Source organism: Halichoeres trimaculatus, unplaced genomic scaffold (genome assembly GCF_033239565.1).
Source record: "Halichoeres trimaculatus isolate MK-OKI-2021-1 unplaced genomic scaffold, fHalTri1.1 fHalTri1_scaffold_20, whole genome shotgun sequence".
Lineage (NCBI taxonomy): Eukaryota > Metazoa > Chordata > Actinopteri > Labriformes > Labridae > Halichoeres > Halichoeres trimaculatus.
The window spans coordinates 16,267,202-16,287,413 of NW_027437198.1; the positions used below are offsets into that span (position 1 = coordinate 16,267,202).

Sequence of the window (20,212 nt, forward strand, 5' to 3'; positions counted from 1 at the left end):
GTATTATGGTTATGCCTTGGAAAATCATAAAGAAGGAATGCTTAAAATTTAATTGCTACAAAGGAACCTACAAATCTTTGAATCTGCATTTGGGTACTACTTTTAGTTGCCTGTTCTGTAACATCTGCATTTCCAACAATGAAACTTTCAAAAAAACACAAAAAAGGTGACCATTGACCAGGGTTCAATGTTGATGGCTAATGAGTAATATCAGCCTTTGAACTTGAACATGTTTGAATTTGGGTTCTGCTACTTGTTCATTACTTAAACCATATTCCAAGCACTGATCTCTCAGGGGAAGTTAAAATCAATAATCTGAACCATAACTGCTTAACAATATCCAAACCAGCCTTCTCTTTCTGCCTTCAAGAGATCCCAGCTTCCTCATCCATCTCTGCCTGTCACATGGTGGTCATAGTGTTTCCTTATTTCTTCACCCACACCATCATTACCTCCACCAATGAGGTTATGTTTTTGGGAGAGTTTGTCTGTTTGTGAGTAACATAAGTCAAAAAGTAACTGACGGATCTTGATGAAATTTTCAGGACATATTCAAAATGGGATAAGGAAAAAGTGATTTAATTTTGGAGGTAATCTGGATCACTGTCTGGATCCAGGACATTTTTAAAGGATTCTCTATCATTGTGAGATAGGGCCTTTTTCACAAGATGCGTATATAACTCCACGAAGATTTCTTTGCAAAACATTTCTGACGGATGTAAAAGTATGATCCAGATCTTGCCAGTGTTCTGGATACTAACATCCAGAATGTGAAATATGTACTGGGTCATCATAATTTTCAACACTTTCAGGTAACAAATTATCATACAAACCTGCAACTAACACCAAATTGTAGCCGACAGTCAGCTGAAAGGGAGTATAACATTAAAGTAGGACTAAAGTGTTGCATGACAATCACAATGTGCTTGATGGAGGTCTGCAGTCTCTGAGTGCTTTTCTAGTTCTTATTTCCCCCTCGTCTTCTTCTCACCTCAGGTATCTTTCTACCTCGTTCTAAGAGTTTTATTCTAAAATGAGATTCTGCCATTTTGAAAGACGCAGAGAAATTGTATGACTACTAATGTGCTGCTGAGGTTAGAAAGCTCCTGCTGGGCCTTTGAATACAAAGTACCATCAATGTTTAGAGGGATCAGGATTTATGATGAGATGTTAAAGGTTAGGTGACAACAGGATGCCTGAAACTCTGCTCATCCGCTTTGGACAAATTTTTATTGGAGACTTGCCGAACTTTGCCAGAGGCCCCTTAAAGTTCTGGAACGATCCTACATAACTTCTGACACTCTTTATCCTTTGTCAGGTCATTCCTCCACTTCTTTTTTTCTCCCAGCCATTCAATCCCTCTTGTCTCTATCTCCCTTCCTCTCTCTCTCCCAGGCCCCAGCCATCTGCTCTGTGTGCCCTGACGTGTGCATGAGCACCCATGAGAAGCCCAGTGGAAGTAATCGTCTGTTACCACTCAGGCTTCAACATGTTGTCTGCCCACTGCACATACCTCTTTAGCTCCCTGCAAACCCACGGTGCCACGGTGTGTGTGTGTGTGTGTGTGTGTGTGTCTGTGTGTGTGTGTATGTCTCTCGCACACACACACATAAAGAAAGTGAGGCCACTAGCATTCTCTTATATAATGTCTCTCTTTCTGTCTCTTTCCACCTGACGCCTGCCGCACACGTATATCTTCTTCAGATTTATTCAAAGAATTCATTCTGCTTCACATTTTGTCTCCTCACTCACTTATTTTCACTTTTTTTGCACTAATTGCATCAGTCAGCTTGGGCTGTATTAGCATGCAGGAGGCCCATATTAGGCTGCTGTTTCTTTCTCTGAATTTCAATTTGCTGTATTGTAACAGCATGCAAATATCAGTGCAAAAAGCACAGAAAGCAAAAATGAAAAGAGGTATGATTTGTTTTCAGTCTGTGTTTCTCCGAGGCAGCAAGAGACAAACTGAGCCGCTGGTCCTGTGGTGTATTTTACACTCTGGATCCACCTCTACAGGCCAAAGTTCTGGCTCTTAACCCTCTTTAAGAAGAAGTTTCCTGTGACAAAAAGCTCCAACAAGTTTAATCACGAGTACGTTTAGCTAAATAAAGAGTAGAACCAGCTGCATCCATCTCTCCTTCACACACACACAATCCACTCTCCTACTTTTCTCACTCCTCTCTCCTCTGCTGGGGGTTTTATAATTGGCAATAATGAATGCAATCTTTCTTGCACACAATAACCGGTCTTTTTAAACGCACACTCACTCATTTTCTGAGAGCCGGGGAAGCACAAAGGCAGCCTGGTTATTGTTTATGGTCGGGCCTCAATCTGCATGTGGGGAGGTATGCTGGGTTAATTCATTATTTCCTTTAGCTGTCATAAAAATATGGATTGCCCTTCCATAGAGCTGCAGCTGGCGCCTTTACATGGAGGAGGAGGGGGGTTCTCTGTGATAGGAGAACTGCGCTTCAACAACGTGACTGAATCCCGAAAACAGGAGAGAGAGGGAGTCAGGGGGGAGCGGGGGGTGAGAGGAGATGTAAATTCATTTGGATCTCCAGATTATGTCCAATAGAGGGAACACAATACAAGTGCGACCCCTACTGGTGCAATAATGCCCGCTTCTTTCACTCTTGGTCGAGACGCTCCTTAAATAGTGAAAGATTTTTTTTTTTGAGGGCAAAGCCTGTGGAGACTTTCTGTCACATATGTACAGCAAGATTTGGCCTGAAATGACACCCAATATTATGTAGTTTCCGGCTTCGCCCCCCTCTCTCTGAGATCTCTCCAACGCAGAGCGGACTGTTCGTCCTGGTTTGGGATGGAGAAGAAGAGTGGGAAGTTGTACCAACCAGTGGCGTGAGAAAAACCCCGCAATGTGTTATCCAACAAGCAGGAATAAAAAGGCAGAAGAATGCACACCTTCTGATTCTAAAGTGGCGCGCAGTGCTCTCGGTTTAACGCATTTTGGGTGACTCAAAGCGTCTGATATTAGGGGCTGTGGGTACGTGTTTTACCAAATACCAAAGAGGCATGTTCCTTTGAATTTCACCTGCACGGATAAATTATGGCTAGACATATTTTTTTTAGCAACTGTATCAATGTGATTATAGAGATCTGTCCGGTTGAGAGATGTATAGTGATGCGCTTTGAGGCAGCCTGCGCTGCGCTCACTGCGCCAGCTCCCTGATGTGAAATATGGGGAAATTCTGATACTTGACGTAAGACCTGGCAGAAGGGAATCTTTTCGTTTTTGTTTACGTTTTACACTGTCCAATAAGCATTGTTTGAGCCTCATTTGATCGTGTCTTTGGGACTGGTTCGCTCTCCGTAGTGAGGGTGCCGCACTTTGGATAGGGGACTCCTGTGGGTAGAACCCCGCTGATCAAGACTGAGGGCTGTAGGAATCAAGAGAGCTGCAGGAGCTTCACAGCCAAAATAAAATAGAGATCACAAAGTACTTACAGCATCTCCCTTCCACAGAGCTCCAAAACAGCGGTGCGAGATGACATTGCAACAGTCCCCTCTCTCCTCGCAGAAACCATGCAGCCTCTGATGGAGATCACACTCACAAACACTGCAACAACAGGACGGGGGTAGAGAATCACCGAATCTCTGGCGATTAAATATTCCCACCGTGTCCGAGAATTAGAAAAAAAACTGAATGAAATCCCCGGTGTTGACACCTCACACGCGCGCAGCAACGAACAAAATCACTGTTGTTGTAATCCAATCTTCATTGTGTGTGCGCCTGATGCTGCTTCTTCTCCACTGCAATCTCTGCTGGCCCCGCGCATTGTGGGGGCTCAACCTGCCTCTGTGTGCACACAACTCCCGGTATCCCGTTATTCCTGTCCCGGGTGAGGAGAGGAAGAGGCAGGTGAGCAGCCGCCGGACGCACACATAGACGCACACGCACGTTAACTACTACAGTAGAAGCTCCGGCAGCCTGCAAGCCGAGCATGGGACCCAACGTCTCTCTCTCTCTCTCTCTCTCTCTCTCCCTCGTTCTCTATTGTCGTGCACGTGTATGTGAGTGTGTGTGTATGTGTGAGAGATGGTGTGCGCTTTTGTGCGCGTGCGTGCGATTTCACGTTTGGGCTCTCGCGCTTCTGCAGAGGCACGGGCAGCTGGATGGATAGACGGACTGTCGGTCCGTCGGTCTGTCGCTGCCTCTCTCTCGCTCTGCGCTAAAGCTCCTCCAGGAAGGAGCGCAGTCAGAGAGGGACTCACAGAGGCAGAGTTTGGCCAAATCACAAAATGAGTCAGACAACATGTTAACCCCCATCCCTCAGATATTCCCCCGTTTCTATTCTCATCTCTGTCAAGATTACTCATTCTGCCAGCTCCCTCCATTCATGACTTTTGGGATTTTTTTAATACAGTCAATCCACCCAGAAAACTGGGGCACAGCAGCAGATAAAGGGGAAATAAACACTCCAGCTAGCGGTGCAAAGAAAAATACACTGTGATTAAACGGCTCATAAAATTCTATAGCTGTTCAGTTCAAAAGGAGACGTGTGCAGACTAACAAGTTGTAAGGGAGAAAACAATCACAAACTTTCATGAAAACAGGTGTTTTCTTTATCTCCTTGTACTAAAGTCACCAAGAGAACATAAAACCTGCAAACTTTACATCCAAATATCATGATGTCCAGAATAAACCACTAAGTGCCCATGCTGGATGCTCAAACTAAAAGTGAGAAGATTCCTTAAACTTCTATTTATTCAAGTTGTAGAGATCCCCGACCCATAAACTGCACAAAATGCTCTGTTCTGAAAAAAATAGCATGAGATTCATGAGATCTTCACAAGACTTGCTGAAATGATGATGTCATTGCATAAGGATGTCCCTACTGGTTCATGACACCAGGAGCAGCCCTCAAACAGAAATGTCTGCCCGTAGCTCCGCCCCCCACAAGCCCCCAGATGTCTGGCCAATCAGAGGGAAGGGGGATTTTAGACCAGGGAGTGTTAAAGTGACAGGAGCTTAAACAACGTGTTTCAAACAGGGTTGGAAATAAGAGTTTTCCAGAAAACAAGGGTTGTTTCTTGTAGTTGTACATCATGTAAAGCTACTGCAGGGGCCCCAGAGGGACAGAATAAAGAATTTTAAAAAAGCGCACCACCCCCTCTTTAAACAATATTTTCTTATTAATTAGAACACCACAACGATCAGTCAGATAATATTCAATCAGAGATTCCAAACCAAAGAATAAAAATGTGACACCTTCAGTCTTATTTGCACCTTCTGAAGGAAGCAGTCCCTAAACTGGAGACACAGCTTTTATTTCTCTTTCCTTCTCTCTCAGTACCTAATTTTTCAGCTTTGGCAAATGCCTCTCCACCAATGAATCTGTTTTTTTCTTGAGATATCTGCGTGTTAAAAAGCTAAGTTTTTGCCTACCCTTGCTGCCAGGTGTGGGTCATTCCAGATAATAAAGGGAACAGTCTGGGATTACTTGATATGCAGATGATACCCACGTTTCTGTTGGAACCTGAGATGTCATAATCCATCTATCTACAGTGTTCATTGTTTCTAACTTGGAAGTTGATGTGAATTCCCATATCTTTTTTTCTTCTGCATCTTATCCTGCTCTGTTTCTCCCCCTCTTCTTAAAGAGAGGAGCGCAGAGAGAGGCAAAGAGTTGATCTGAGAGGGAGAGGGAGAAAGAAGGAGGGGATGTTACATGCAGTAATACAGGCTTCACAAATGGGTATATAGTCATAATTCACACCTGACTGAGCAAAGGACTGTCAAACGACTAGAGAGGCTCAAAGACGACAGAGTGTGTGTGCGCGTTAGTGTGTGTGTGTGGGTACTGGACACTGAGTCTCCTGCAGTGTGTGGATGTACCATATAACCCTGTGCTATTCTTGTGCCTGCAGCTTTATAAGAAAAAAAAAGCGATTTTAGGATTCATTGCAGAGCGGTGATGCACCACGCAGCCACACTTGTATTCCAAGAGAGTAAACAAGCAAGTTTCAATCGTGCGCTGACCCTGATACTGTACGAGAGCGAGCTATAGGTTTCCTACAAGCACAGGCTAGATCCTCCAAAAATAAGACTGCAAACCTGTGAATACTATGCATGGAAATGTCACTGAATGCCATTGTGACATTGAAAATATCATAAGGCCCAGGAAGGTTAGCATGAGCTCATTATGGGGTATTACAAACACATGAAAACGTCACTACAAGGACATTACTGTGAGACTATAAGAGATGAGCTGCACAAGTCCCATGTTCTGGAGATTGAGTTATCCAGAGCATATATAGGAAGACTTTGAGGATATTAAAATAGGAGATATGGAAAATACTGCATTTATTTGGAAAAGAATAATGTGAAGTACAAAAAGGAAAGTTTGATTCGAGCTGTAATACCTTGGACAATTCAAATGCAAATTAAGTGGAGGAGCATAATATTCATACAGGAAATAAAAATGCAGCAAAGTACCTTTGAGTCGCAAAATCTCTGAGAATATCTAATAAAAAGTTCCTCCACTGCACGGAGAGAAAGATATCCTTTCTCTCTATCCTTCTCACTGCTTTTTATTGCATTGTTTACTATACGGAACAATCGCACAGCCAGCCTGGTCAGACAATCTACTGTATCCTGTTTCATTATTGATTTGACACATAAACTGTGATGCTATAGCCTACATTTGGCCACTGACCTGTTTGTCATTTTCAGTTAATTGTCAGTCATCTGGAGGCTATGCAGAATGCAGACTGTAAGTTCTTTAGAGGGTCACAGCCAGGCTGAAGTGTATAAGGAAACCCGCTGGAGCGATCACCAGGCAACTATGACCTCAGGGAGAATACAAACTTTACACTTGGTTGTGTTTTAATGTTCTTTTTACGGTGAATTAAGTGAACTTCAGTGTTGCCATTAAGTCTGCATTGATTTTTTTTCATGTTGTTTATTTATTTACTGTGTCATTAAAAAAAAGTTTGAAGGGCAATCTAATCTTCTCTTTTTCCCACTCACCTTTATCTCCCTTTAAGATTATGTAAATAGCATCTGTGTTTTAAGAGATAACAGGTTGAGTGACAGATAGTAAGCAAGGTGGCAAAGTCATGAGTCAGATTATCATCAGTGAAGACAGCAGCAGGTGTTAAAGTGTACAGAGCAGGACAAAAGGTTGGCCTAACAGTGGGAAACAGAATATTCAACCACAGATGGTTTGATGTTGCAGCATCATAACTGTTAAGTTTTACGTCCTGGTTGCTTATCAAGGAGAATGATCGTGTGGGGAATCTTATTGTTTCACTTCTACACTCACTGGCCACTATATGAGGCACACCTGTCCAACTGCTTGTTAATGCAAATTTCTAATCAGCCAATCACATGGCAGCAACTCAATGCATTTAGGCATGTAGACATAGTCAAGACGATCTGCTGCAATTCAAACCGAGCATCAGAGTGGGGAAGAAAGACGATTGAAGTGACTTTGAACGTGGCATGGTTGTTGGTGCCAGATGGGCTGGTCTGAGTATTTCAGAAACTGCTGATCTACTGGGATTTTAACCCACAACCATCTCTCGGGTTTACAGAGAATGGTCCCAAAAAGAGAAAATATCCAGTGAGCGCCAGTTCTATGGGCCAAAATGCTTTGTTGATGCCAGAGGTCTGAGGAGAATGGCTAGACTGGTTGGAGCTGATAGAAAGGCAACAGTAACTCAAATAACCACTGGTTACGACCAAGGTCTGCAGAAGAGCATCTCTGAACACACAACACGTCCAACCTTGAGGCAGATGGGCTACAGCAGCAGAAGACCGCACCGGGTGCCACTCCTGTCAGGTAAGAACAGAAAACTGGAGCTACAACTTGGACAGGCTCACCTAAATTGGACAATAGAAGACTGGAAATATGTTGCTTGGTCTGATAAGTCTCCTGTTACTGACCATGTCCATCCCTTGATGACCACAGTCTACCCATCTTCTGATGGCTACTTCCATCAGAATAACGGGCCATGTCATGAAGCTGGAATCATCTCAAACTGGTGTCTTCAACAGACAATGAGTTCACTGAACTCAAATGGCCTCCACAGTCCCCAAATCTCAATCCAATAGAGCACCTCTGGGATGTGGTGGGACGGGAGATTCTCATCATGGATGTTCAGCCAAACAATATCTGCAGCAACTGCGTGACGCTCTCATGTCAATACAGACCAAACTCTCTGAGGAATGTTTCCAGTACCTTGTTTAATCTGTCACCAAGGATTAAGGCAGTTCTGAAGGCAAAAGGGGGTCCAACCTGGTGCCAGCAAGGTGTACCTAATAAAGTGTCTGGTAAGTGTATATGTTGTTGTTGAAGCAGAGCAGGAATGCAGATTGGTTTTCATTGGTTTTTAGTTCTCTGTTTACATGGAGATGGATGTTTGTTAATTATTACAAACCTGGGGAGAAAACTGATCGTGTGCTTGCTCTAACCTACCTTTCATAATCTATATCAGAAAATGATGTGTCATATCATGACATAAAGTGTATCATCATGTTTTGCAATTAACTATATTGTATCTTAATGTAAAGCCCCCATCTATTCCTATTGTAAAACCTCCAATACAGGCAGAGAGTTGGATCATATTTCAGTGAGGACACCAGTCCGTGCACCGATCCAATACTGTAATTTGTAAGCCTGTTATGTGCGGCTCAGGTCTCTCTGTTCTCCCTCCTCCCTCTGCTTGCTGCACACAGAGAGCTTAGCACTCAGGAAGGAGGAGGTGATTCAGAGGGACAGGTAGTGCAGAGACTCTCAGACACACACTCACTGGGCAGCATGATTTTTGGTGAGGAGTTCTGAATCCTCTTTTAACCTTGCGCTTTTTCTCCCCAGGCTGAAATCCCCCAGAATGTTTCGCAGAGCTGAGCTTAGATTATTGCTCTACTCTGAGCTGGAGGCCACTGGTTGTCTAGTTATCAGTATCTTATTTTCTCAGGTAAGGCTTTAGGAGGAGGTGAGGGGAGCGACGTCAGTCCAGGTTATGCTGAAAGAGGAAACAAAAGCCTGTCTGTTCCTAGTTCCCTGATGTGAAGGTGCTTCTTAGCTCTACACTCTGTTGCAAACTGCTTCTGTGCAAATCAGCACTCATGGTTCACTGGAGCCAGAAGGACAACGTCAGACTGGGGCACTTATACCTTCTATCTGGACACCTTCCAGACAGTTTGGCTGCACCTTTTTTGTACATGAATATCGGACAAGAGTAGGTGCATGGCAGATCTTCACTGATCCATACAGCTAAACATTAAGTAAACCCATGTGACTAAACGCCAACGAGGCAAATTCAGCTCTCATTAATCTTGTGGGAAGCAGGTTTAAAGAGACTGGCACAGGCTCTGGATTGGAATAATTAGAGAAACTCTTCCTCCAAAAGAATAAAACACATGCCATGTGATGAAAATATGACAACGAATCAGGGAGTCGGCGCCAAATTCTTGCTGGAGTTTTAGAGTTGTTCGAACTTGAGCAGACATTCTGAGAAACATTGAGCTTCATAACCCTCAGGGTGCATCTGTTCTATTCTTGGTGTGAATTGAAAAAAAAGGTCATCAGCAGTGAACGGATGAGACTGAAAACATGTGAGTGTGCTGTGGGTGTATGGGAGTGTTGTGGCTTGCGGATACCAGTGGTGGCAGACATGCCAAGCAGCTATGTGTATGGGAGTGTGTGTGTGAGTGTGTTTGGGAGCAGCTAGGGGAGGGAGCACAGGGTGTTACCAGGTCACCAAACAGCTGTCTGGGAGACAGAATGGCCATAAGGGCTGAGCGACACACGCCCCCCCACACACACAAAAGGGGGGGGCACAGGACAGACAGGCAGGGAAACAGATGTAACAGCATCCATTGCTCCCAAATGCACCCACACATACGCACACACACGCAAACTCAAACACAGTACACTGAGATCAATCAGATTCCTTTATATTTCCTGATCATTTTATTGAGAGCATCATTCTCTGCTTCCTGTGCTTTTCTCAGATGCAGTAATCTGATAGGAGAAATCAATGGCTCATTTAATACCCTCCCCTTTACACATACACACAGCCACACACACTCTCTTACACAAACTTTTACACAAATGGTACTCTGTGGTACTCATTCAGCACACATAATCGAGAGCTTTATTGGGGGAAAAAATCACTCAAACACAAGTTCAAACAAACATACTGAATATCTCATATTCATTATAAACAATAAACAAACTGTCAAGTCTGGAGTGTTTGTATCACTCTACATTACTCCTCCTAAACACTAGTTGGCAGTACAGTTTTCTATCACATGTAGTTTCACTACGCAGTACAAGTTTCTAGTACTGCATGGTGTCAGAAACTAATCAGATTAAGCTGGAGCAGATAAATGCTGAGCAGCTTTTGATCAAACTGAAATCTTTGGGAGGAAAGATGGCTGCTGAATCAGTGTCAGATACCTCAGATACTGTGCTATCTTACGGTCCAATCATAGAGCTTGCTTTCTGCATTGTTTCGATGCATAGTTAAATTTTTGGGGTGGTGCATGTCCAGTTACGTGACTCTACTGTGCATGCATCACAGTGTTGCCAGCTCGTCAGTAATAAAGGTAACTAAAAGTGACTAGAAGTAGGAAAATGATATCACCCATTTTGCATGATTGGCCAAGAGCATGTTACCATAATGTATGGTGTAAGAGAAGAAAAAAAATGATAACTGCTTTCAAGAGAGAGTCTCTGCTATAAGGCTGGGTAATTATGGCAAAAATCTAAATCACGTTCAATTGAAGCTTTTACCTTGATTACCACTCTTGAAACAAGTAACTGAAACCAACTTGCACAGATAAACAATTAAAGGTTATTTATTGAAACAACAGAATTGAAATGCAGAAAAGAAACTTGACCTACCAACCTATAAAAAGGTACTTCACTACTTTTTGGTCAACGTCATCCTTATTGTAGCCAACGTGTGCCCAAACATGACGGCATTCCTTTTGGGTACAAGCTACTTGCATTGTGCTGTCGACTCAGTGTCTAAGTTTTCCTCTATGACATTTCTGTTCCAAGACCTCCCAAGTCCTGTCAAATCCAACCACAGTCTGATAGCAATCGCATTATCTGACGATCATACTATGCTCAGTCCATTCTAGGTCTGTCTAATACAGTAGCCACCATAGACCAAGCTGTTTACATGCATCTTAATAGTCCAATTTCTTACCTGCATGTAAACATACTGAGTGTATCGGACTGCATGAGATTGTGTCATGTAGCTACTTCTTCTGTTTTTTTGGCAGCCTTCAAGCTTTGCGACACCAGGCTGCCTGTCGTGTAACTCCACGACCAGAAGTGTCTTTTAAGGAGATGGTGTATTCGTAGAGAAACAAGTACAAGGGGGAAAAAACGATATGACCGATACATTAGTTTCACATTGGTTAGGCGCTCTAAATGTTGATGATGTTGTTTTGATTATTACCCAGCCCAAGCCTCTAAAAGTCTGTACCAGAAAAAGTTTTCTGGATTTTTTTGCAAGTTGTTTGTTTCATAGGTTGATAGATACACAACTTTAGGGAAAACACCTGTGTGGTTTAAGCGTGTGAGAGGTGTGAAATGAAAGAGAAAGAAAACAGAAAACTAAAAACCACATGTACTGTCACTTAGGTTGAATTGAAAACCATAAACTCTTTCAAATGGCCGGTAGGGGGCAACTCCACAGAAATCTGTGAAAAATGAGCTAACTTTATGCTTATTTAAGAGTCTGACAACAAAATCCCCCTCCCCTGGTTCTCAGTCTGAACAAATGTAAATTTTTCAGAGGTCTCTGGGTCATGCTCTCTTTAGATTAGAAGCATCGTAAAGTCAAAACATCCTCTCTCATTCAGACTTCCCAAAAGCCATCCTTTTGTCTCAACTACTCCATCTCTCTGTTCTCTAGTCTCAGTCAAAAATCCATGTTTTGCCTCCAGCTCATCCAGACCTCAGCAGCCAGGCTGTTAACAAACATCAGGAGACGAGACCACATTGCTGCAACTCTCACACCTCCTCTGCAGCTTCCGATTAGGTACAGATTGATTTCAAACTCCTACTCATTGCTGTCAAAGCTCCACATGGACTTGACCCCTCCTACATGGCAGATTTACTCGCCTCCCATGAGTCCAGCTGCTGCTCAGGTAGAAGCCTTGTCACAGATTTAAGACCCTGCCATGTCACTACAGGTGATGTGACAGAGCCCTGCAGCTGTGGAGGAAGAGAAACGTTAAACCTTATCTTTTAACTGGATTTGATTTTTTCTGCTTGTGCTATTTTTATGTTTTCTCCACATTTCCATGTGCAGAATGTCACACCCTTTAAATTGATATTAATAGTACTTTAGTAATAAATAAAATATGGCGCATGATATTAATGAGGTTTAGCTGTACATTAGGAATCTCATTGCAAAGCACCCAATGAAGTGAAACAATTGCTCTTATTCTTATTTGCTGTAGTACAAGATGTCAGGTACTCAGCATCCACCCACAGCCTCCTCTGAGCATCCCCAGACTAAGCACCTATAAGCCTCATTAGCTACCAATGCAATAATATGATGAGATCAGGAATTATTCTGCTTCCATGAGCAGCATGACTTCATCCTTGATTGTTACTGCGCCACTGGTTGCATCACGAAATAGCAGAAGTATTGACCTTTTTTTCCTCCATGCCAGCATCGTTTATTGCACGGACTCTAAGCATTCTCCTCTTCATGCCAACGAGCCCAAGGTGCAGTTGAGTTTTGTGACAATAGAATAGCTGGAAAAGGTCCTTTGCTCCTTATAAAATCTGGATTTGAATTTCAAATAGTGCTTTCCATCCAAAAAAACAAACTACCAAGAGGCAAATCTTAACCAGCTCATATTTCTTCAGTTGTTTGTGAGGAGAAACTAAGGATGGGTATTTCATTGATACAAATGCCCTTATCGATTTTTTATTGAGTCTCATCAGTTCTTCCAGCGAGTTTTGTCTGTGCAAAAAGTAGGTTATAGGTTTTCTGTGTCAATAACATTGAACTGAGTTTATAAGCAAATAAAGATGAGATTAGTCACTGGATCTGGATATCTAGACGTAAAAAACATTGAAATGACTAATTATCACACGTCACGTCACATGACGTTAATGTACTGTTTTGTTTAATGTGATTGACTGAAGTAAGCCATCTGGTATTACTATGTGGTTATAGCGATGGTTTGAGTTGTTCGGAACCTCGCCACAGTCATGAAGCCAGTCATGAGCCTGTACGTACCTTTTCTTTCATTTGCCTCTTAGTATCTTGACATTTAGTGTTCTCAATATTGTTTACAAAGTGTAATTGTGATATGTTTCTGTGATGAAAGTTAAAATCTTGTCGTAAAACCAAAGTTATACTTATGTATGCTACCTGCTAGCATATCAATGCAGTTCCCCATTAGCAGCATCAGTTAGTATCAAGCTATTTTGTTTATATCTTTTTTGGTTAATGTACTGAAAAGGAATTTTGTGTGAGTGAGTAATGTTTATTTCTTTGTGTGTTCAGTTCTTCAGTAAATCATGAATCATTGTTTTCTCAGGAAACTGTTATCATGTGCCAAGCTAACTGTGGCAGACTAGTCAACGTAAGGCTCAGCAGCTCCGGCATAGTCTAAAAAAACTGATGAGGGAATGTTTAAGCATAAAGACTAATGGTTTTGATGGATTGAAACATTTCTTTTCAATTTTAAACAGGAACCAGTTTTGGATACCCATCTCTAGGAGTAACCATCTAGTTGTACACAAGTTGTCTACAGAGTTACACCAGCGAGGCATGTCATATTTTTCTGTCCATCCATAACTTTTACCACTTTTCCTCTCAAGGTCAGCGGGGCTGGAGCCTGTCCCAGGTGCCATTGGGTAAAAGACAGCTGCACCAGGGCTAGCATATAGAGACAGACAGCCTTGATCCATTGGTTTTTTCTTTCTTTCTGACTCTGGTCTGTTCTCTGTAGTTTCAGGTGAAATCTGTCACTGTGGTTTCAATTGGAAAAAAACAGTGACTCTGTCCTGACAAATTGCTTTGATTTTTGTAACCCTTTTGTTTGAGGGGGTTCGTCACATCTATTCATTGTGAATCCTCATTTAAAGCACCTGAGGCTTAAAAATGCCAGATTGGACAATTGTTTTCCAGCTCAGGGAGGTGAGGATCATTTTAATGTGGAACAGCTGTGATCTAGAGCCAGGTAAAAAAAAAAAAAAACAAGTCCAAAAATATTTTGCTTGTTCTGCAATCCACTGGTAGAGGAAGAGAAAGCTAACAGGGTGTTAAGCCCCACTCAGAAAAATTCCACCACAGCCCCTTAAAGTGAGGGATAATGGAATACATATTGTTATACAGAAGGGCCTATTTAGTTTAACTACAAAACCTTTGGTTCAAAAAACGTCTCCTGTCTGAGTTGCTAATTTTACTATCCAACTCAGCCATTCAGAGGATGTTGAGATCATGAGCTCGGCCAGTCAGAGGCACAGCTCAGGGTCATGTGACCAACAGGCGCATTATAGCTGTACGCAAAGCCCTTGCCACTACCAATATGGCTGCTATAGCCAATGTGCTCCGTTTTCCGTTTCAGAAACAAACAGGTGACATTGGGGAGATTACATCCATGTTTTATACAGTCTATGTTCAAGTCATTCACAGTAACAGCAGCAATTTCAGGGCTTTATGATTGATCTTCCAACACTAACAGAATATTGTGTTCTATGCCTAATCATTATAAATTACTAAAAGAAAGAGTAGAATATCTTCTTTCATCGAGAAAAAAAAGGTCTGTTTCTACCTTCTTCCGTTCTTTAGTAATCAGCAGCAGAACATAGGCTGGTTTCATTTAACACACGTGGTTTTGACTCATACTGGAGAAAATGATCTTTGATTAGTTTTTAGATCTCATCTCTGAAGCTCCTTCCTTTTATCCTCCCCATGATCTCTGTCGTCTTTTCTCACCATCACAACAAATAGGGATGGGTACTGAATTAGGTACTTTTATGCATACATACCGACCAAATTCTGCAGTGTTTCCCCTACCATTGTATGAGGGGGGGTTACCCGCCCCCCCCTTGGGAGTCGAGTTTATTTTATTTTCCATGTAGCGCTAGATCATAGCAGAAGTGATTAAGAGTTACCTCTCACATCAGCCTCTGTCCGTACCAATTCGCAGATGTCAGAGTCATTCAGTTTACACCGTGGCACTCGTCAGGGATGCCCCCTCAGCCCCATCCTTTTTGATTTAGCAATTGAACCCCTCGCTATTGCTTTACGTGAATGTGGGAACTTTTCAGGGATTGTTAGAGCCGGACAGGAACACAAGACTGCGATTTATGCTGATGACCTTTTACTTTTTGTGTCAAATCCGACCACTTCTCTACCCCCGGTTTTATCCCTGCTCAACCGGTTTGGTCAACTTTCAGGATATAAATTAAACCTCGACAAGAGTGAGATTTTTCCAATTAACAGTAAATTACAAACAACTACTCTCACCAGTTTTCCTTTAACAATTAAGAGTTACAAATTTTCATATTTGGGGATCACAATTACTCGTAATTTTAAACACCTATTTAAAGAAAATTTGGGGGCAATGCTTAACCAGGTAAAACAAGCACTGACTAAGTGGTCACCTCTGTCAACTTCTCTTGTTGGGCGCATCAATTCAATTAAAATGATGATTCTACCCAAATTTTTGTATCTTTTTCAGGCTCTCCCGCTCTTTATTCCTAAGTCCTTTTTTAACCAACTTGACTCTCTTATATCCTCCTACATCTGGCGTGGTAAACGCCCCCGACTCAACAAAGCCCATCTTCAAAAAAACAAAACAGATGGTGGCTTGGCGCTCCCCAACTTTTGTTATTATTATTGGGCTGCAAATATGAGATGCTTGGCATTCTGGTCTTACTTCCATGGCAGGCCAGACCCTCCAGACTGGGTGACCATGGAATCACATTCAGACAACAACGTTTCCACCCTTTCACTTCTTGGTTCCAAACTGCCGCTCCTAACACCCGACTCTATTAGGAATCCCGTGGTCAGACATTCAATAAGAATTTGGGTTCAACTTAGGAAACATTTTGACCTGACTGACTTCTCTCTCCTCAGCCCTCTAATTCCAAATCACTCATTTTTGCCCTCTATCTTTGACCCTACATTCAAAGTTTGGCACCAAAAGGGGATTGTTCGCTTTAAAGACCTTTTCATTGACAACAACTTGGCTTCATTCGACAAACTAAGTGGAAAATTTGACCTCCCTAAATCACATTTTTACAGATACTTACAAGTTCGACATTTTATTCTTACTCAATCTCCTAACCTACTTCGACTACCTGAAGAAAACTTCCTTGACACTGTCCTATCTTCTAACCCTTTTAGGAAAAAACTTATTTCGATTCTCTATGATAAGATGCAGGATTTGAAGCTCACTTCCACCAATAAACTGAAGGACGCTTGGGAGGAAGATCTAAATTTATCTTTGTCGGTGGATACTTGGTCTTCAATCCTTAAATTAGTAAATTCAACCTCTCTTTGTGCTCGCCATTGCCTTATTCAATTTAAAGTTGTACATAGAACTCATCTCTCCAAGGCCAGACTGTCGCGTATCTATCCAGACGTTAGCCCTCTTTGTGATAGATGCCACTACACTGAGGCATCCCTCATTCATATGTTCTGGCTCTGCCCCCTTATTAATAAATACTGGACAGAAGTTTTTAACACACTGTCTCAGATTTTCAACATCAACCTGGAGGCTGACCCCCTGGCTGCTTTATTTGGCTTTATTGATTCAGGTCTCCATCTACCCGCTCACAGACGTCACTCAATATCCTTTGCTTTACTTCTTGCTCGACGGGCTATCCTACTGAAGTGGAGGGACCCTGGCCCACCCACTCATTCACAGTGGATGGCGGATGTGATGTCCTGCCTTAAGCTAGAAAGAATCAGGTGTGTTCTTAAACTCTCAACAAGAAGCTTTGATGATATGTGGGACCCTTTTTTAAACGCATTTCATTCCGTTTGATGCAATTTTTGTGATTGCGTACTTATTAATTTTTCTTTCCCTTTTCTAACCCTGCTTAATGTAATCTGCAGTTCTCCATCTATCTACTCAGGTATGCTTGACAGACTTATGTCAATGTTTTTCTATTAGGCTCACTGGCAGTGGTGGTGGGGGGGTGGGTGGGGGGTGTGTGTGTTTGTTTGTTTGTTTTTGTTTTGTTTTTCTTCTTTGTTATACAGTAAAATGCACGATTTAAGTATTTCTGTGCTACCTCTCTCTCTAATACTTTTGGACTGTGCAATTATTTTGTTCTGTGAAAATTTCAATAAAAAGATTTTGATTTAAAGAGTTACCTCTCACATAAATCAGGTCTATACCATGTTTTTTTATTATTATTTAACAGATTAATAGCCTTATGTTATTGATCTAATTCATCTGACATGACAGGATGTCTTCTGTACATCATTGTGTTCACATTTCTCCTTGCACTGTTTCATGCATAATGATGTTCCGCACCAATGCGTTGACAGGTGATCAAACACGTGCAAGCATTTACGCACACAGATAAGCTTATTCCATATAGCAGACAGAGGGCTGGGAAAACCACCACAAGAAACATCTCTCAGCGCCTTCTCTGTAAAGATACAACACTCGCTCTCCTTGAGTATCGATTGCTAAGTACTGGGTATTGGTAAGTTATTGTTTCAAATTTGAAAAGGTAACCATGAAACCATTCATATCTGCTAGGTTAAGCTAAAATATGAGGCGATATATATTACTGAATTGGGAGCAGTTAAGGCTGTTTGAGCTGAAAGAGCTGGCTCTCTGAAAAGAGACAAAATTCCCATCACTACTAGCCCCCATAACGCCCAAATTCGCCATTTCCCAGTTATTCCACTACTGCCAAACTCAATTCAAATAAGCACATAGAAAATAGCACGTCATCTACATGAAACTTTAGTTTTACAGTGTTGGAAAACGTTACTTCTTGGGATTCTGTGTCTTGCTCAAGGGCTCAAGTTCTCCACGACAGCCGACATTTACTCCTAGGCTTTAAAACAAGAGTTCACTGCCCTGCTGCCAATCTAACCACCAGCTTCATTTTGTCACTTTAACAGCCGCCCCAAAGGACAAAGCTGCCATCTCACCTCCTGATGAAGCCACTTCACAGGAGCACAGCGGGGAACTTTTCACAAAGAGTGCGATGACTAATATTGTGTTGTGTTTTCGGAACAGCCAACAGGGATATCCACTCAGTAGTGAATATTTCATGGAACCATGAAGACGGAAACCTGGCTGTGCTGACAGCACTGGTACCAGGTGACTGCTATGAGTAGATAACTGAAATGACATACGGAGATTTATATGTGAGACTATCTGAAAGGCTAGCTTTCAAACCAGGCTTCAGAGAGAGTATAAGCCCAACAAAGAGAGAGATTTCTTTAATGGTCACAAGCGGCGACAGTCTGTGAATACAGCTTTGACCGGCTAATTTCAGAGCTGTATTCAAACCCTGAATCTATCTGTTATCACATCAAGGAGCAGCTGTCTGCAATGAACAGGGCCCTAAGACTGATTTTATTACATACAGGCAGTGAATTAAAATTGAATTTGCAACAGTAAATCCATCAAGCAGTCAAAGGAATAAATGAATATTGACATTTTAAAAGAAAAGCTATTAGCAGGAGCTGTGTTGTGTCAGTAAGGAGGGGCGGGGTGCATGTTTTTTTTCTCAGTCTGTCATCTTGACCTTTACTTCACAGAGGAACACATTACATCTGACATTGCTTCCCCGACAAACACACTTGCAGACTCGGGCAAATACACACACACACGCACACACACACACACACACACACACACACACACACACACACACACACACACACACACACACACACACACACTTGAAGAAGCTCGAGAGGATCTTTGAGTATCATGGAGAGCAGCACCATCTAGTGGCGACACCTAAAAATGACATTCTGCAGCAAAACCATATGAAGTAAAGGGCCTCTGGGGATTTTTTTTATTTTTTTATTTTTGGAGGCTGATTGCACATTTCTGTCAAAACACTCTAGTTACATATAAGATGCTGTCATTTATTTTCTGATTTTGATGGTGTGGTTAAATATCTGAGATCTTAAATTGTTATTTCACACCAGAAGTCAAATAGAGGAAACTGACAAGAGCACATGGCTGAGTAAAGGAGACATTATTAAAGCTACAGAAATGTCAACACTGCTGCCTTTACCAAAGAGATCAAAGTTAAAAACTCGAAGTGGTTTAAAATAATGTAGAGGCTACTATGGACTTCATTCTTTTTAGATAATCAAACACTGCCATCCAGTGGTTAAAACACTTCCCTGCTTAAGCCTGTTTATCTGAAAAGTAGAAAGTGCTGCACACGAGGCAGGAAAAGATGAACACACGCACACACATGCATTGCACGATGAACTTTTCTCTTCTTACACGTGTTTCGATCACCTGATAAACACACGCCTGCACTCCTCTGTGCCCCCGTTCAAAGAGTTTTCAAGGCTGCAAACTTAAGAGCTCTTTAGTCCACAAACATACATCCAGACAGTCTGTGTCCGCTTACCTGGGACAGATGTGTTGCGCACGTGCGTTCCGCCCTGCCCCGCGCGTGCCCCCAAACGATCAAACCGAGCGATTCATTTCCGCAGGTTAAATACGTGATATGGTGGTCAAGAGTGGTCAAGTGGTCTAAAAAACTTTATATTTTGTTTCCATATTTATGACCCGAAATATGTGTTTTCTGTTTAAATAAAGTACTAATTAAAATACTGAAAATAAAATCGTATGGCATTTGAGTTTAAGAATAATATGCGTTAGAGTTCAGTAATATCCACTGCCTTGTGGGAGGAGCTACAGGAGTTTGGGTTTGGTTGCACTGAAGCTATGTTGTCACCTCTGTTTTGTGTTTCTTCTTGTGGGGCTATAGTTATCAACAGTATTTAACCTTTTTTTTAATTTGCCCTTTGCGCGATGCACTTAACAGGCCACATTTACTTGTTTTGTTTATGTGTGAATAAGGATTTGTGAGTAAGTAGCGGAAACCATGCTAAATTGTTGTATGCAAATGCATACAAAGGGCTTCATATTAGCATCAATAGCATAATTGTTGACTTGAATTCAAAAGATATTTCGTCCACTTTCAGGTCCTGCTTTGAACTGAACAAGCACTTTGCTGTGAAGCCGAGC

At 42.0% G+C, this 20,212-nt stretch overlaps 1 protein-coding gene across 2 annotated transcripts in view; it reads right to left on the reverse strand.

Moving 5' to 3' along the window:
- The window catches only part of grin2aa (glutamate receptor, ionotropic, N-methyl D-aspartate 2A, a), a 176,062-nt gene extending 156,428 nt beyond the window's left edge, over positions 1–19,634 (reverse strand). The window contains exon 1 of one of the 2 annotated variants that reach the window (XM_074695980.1): positions 19,590–19,634. The gene's annotated coding sequence lies outside the window, so the exon portion shown is untranslated. Of the gene's footprint in view, positions 1–3,468; positions 4,024–19,589 lie in introns of those variants that run through there. The other variant, XM_074695979.1, reaches the window with a different exon arrangement.
- Positions 19,635–20,212: the final 578 nt, after the last annotated feature.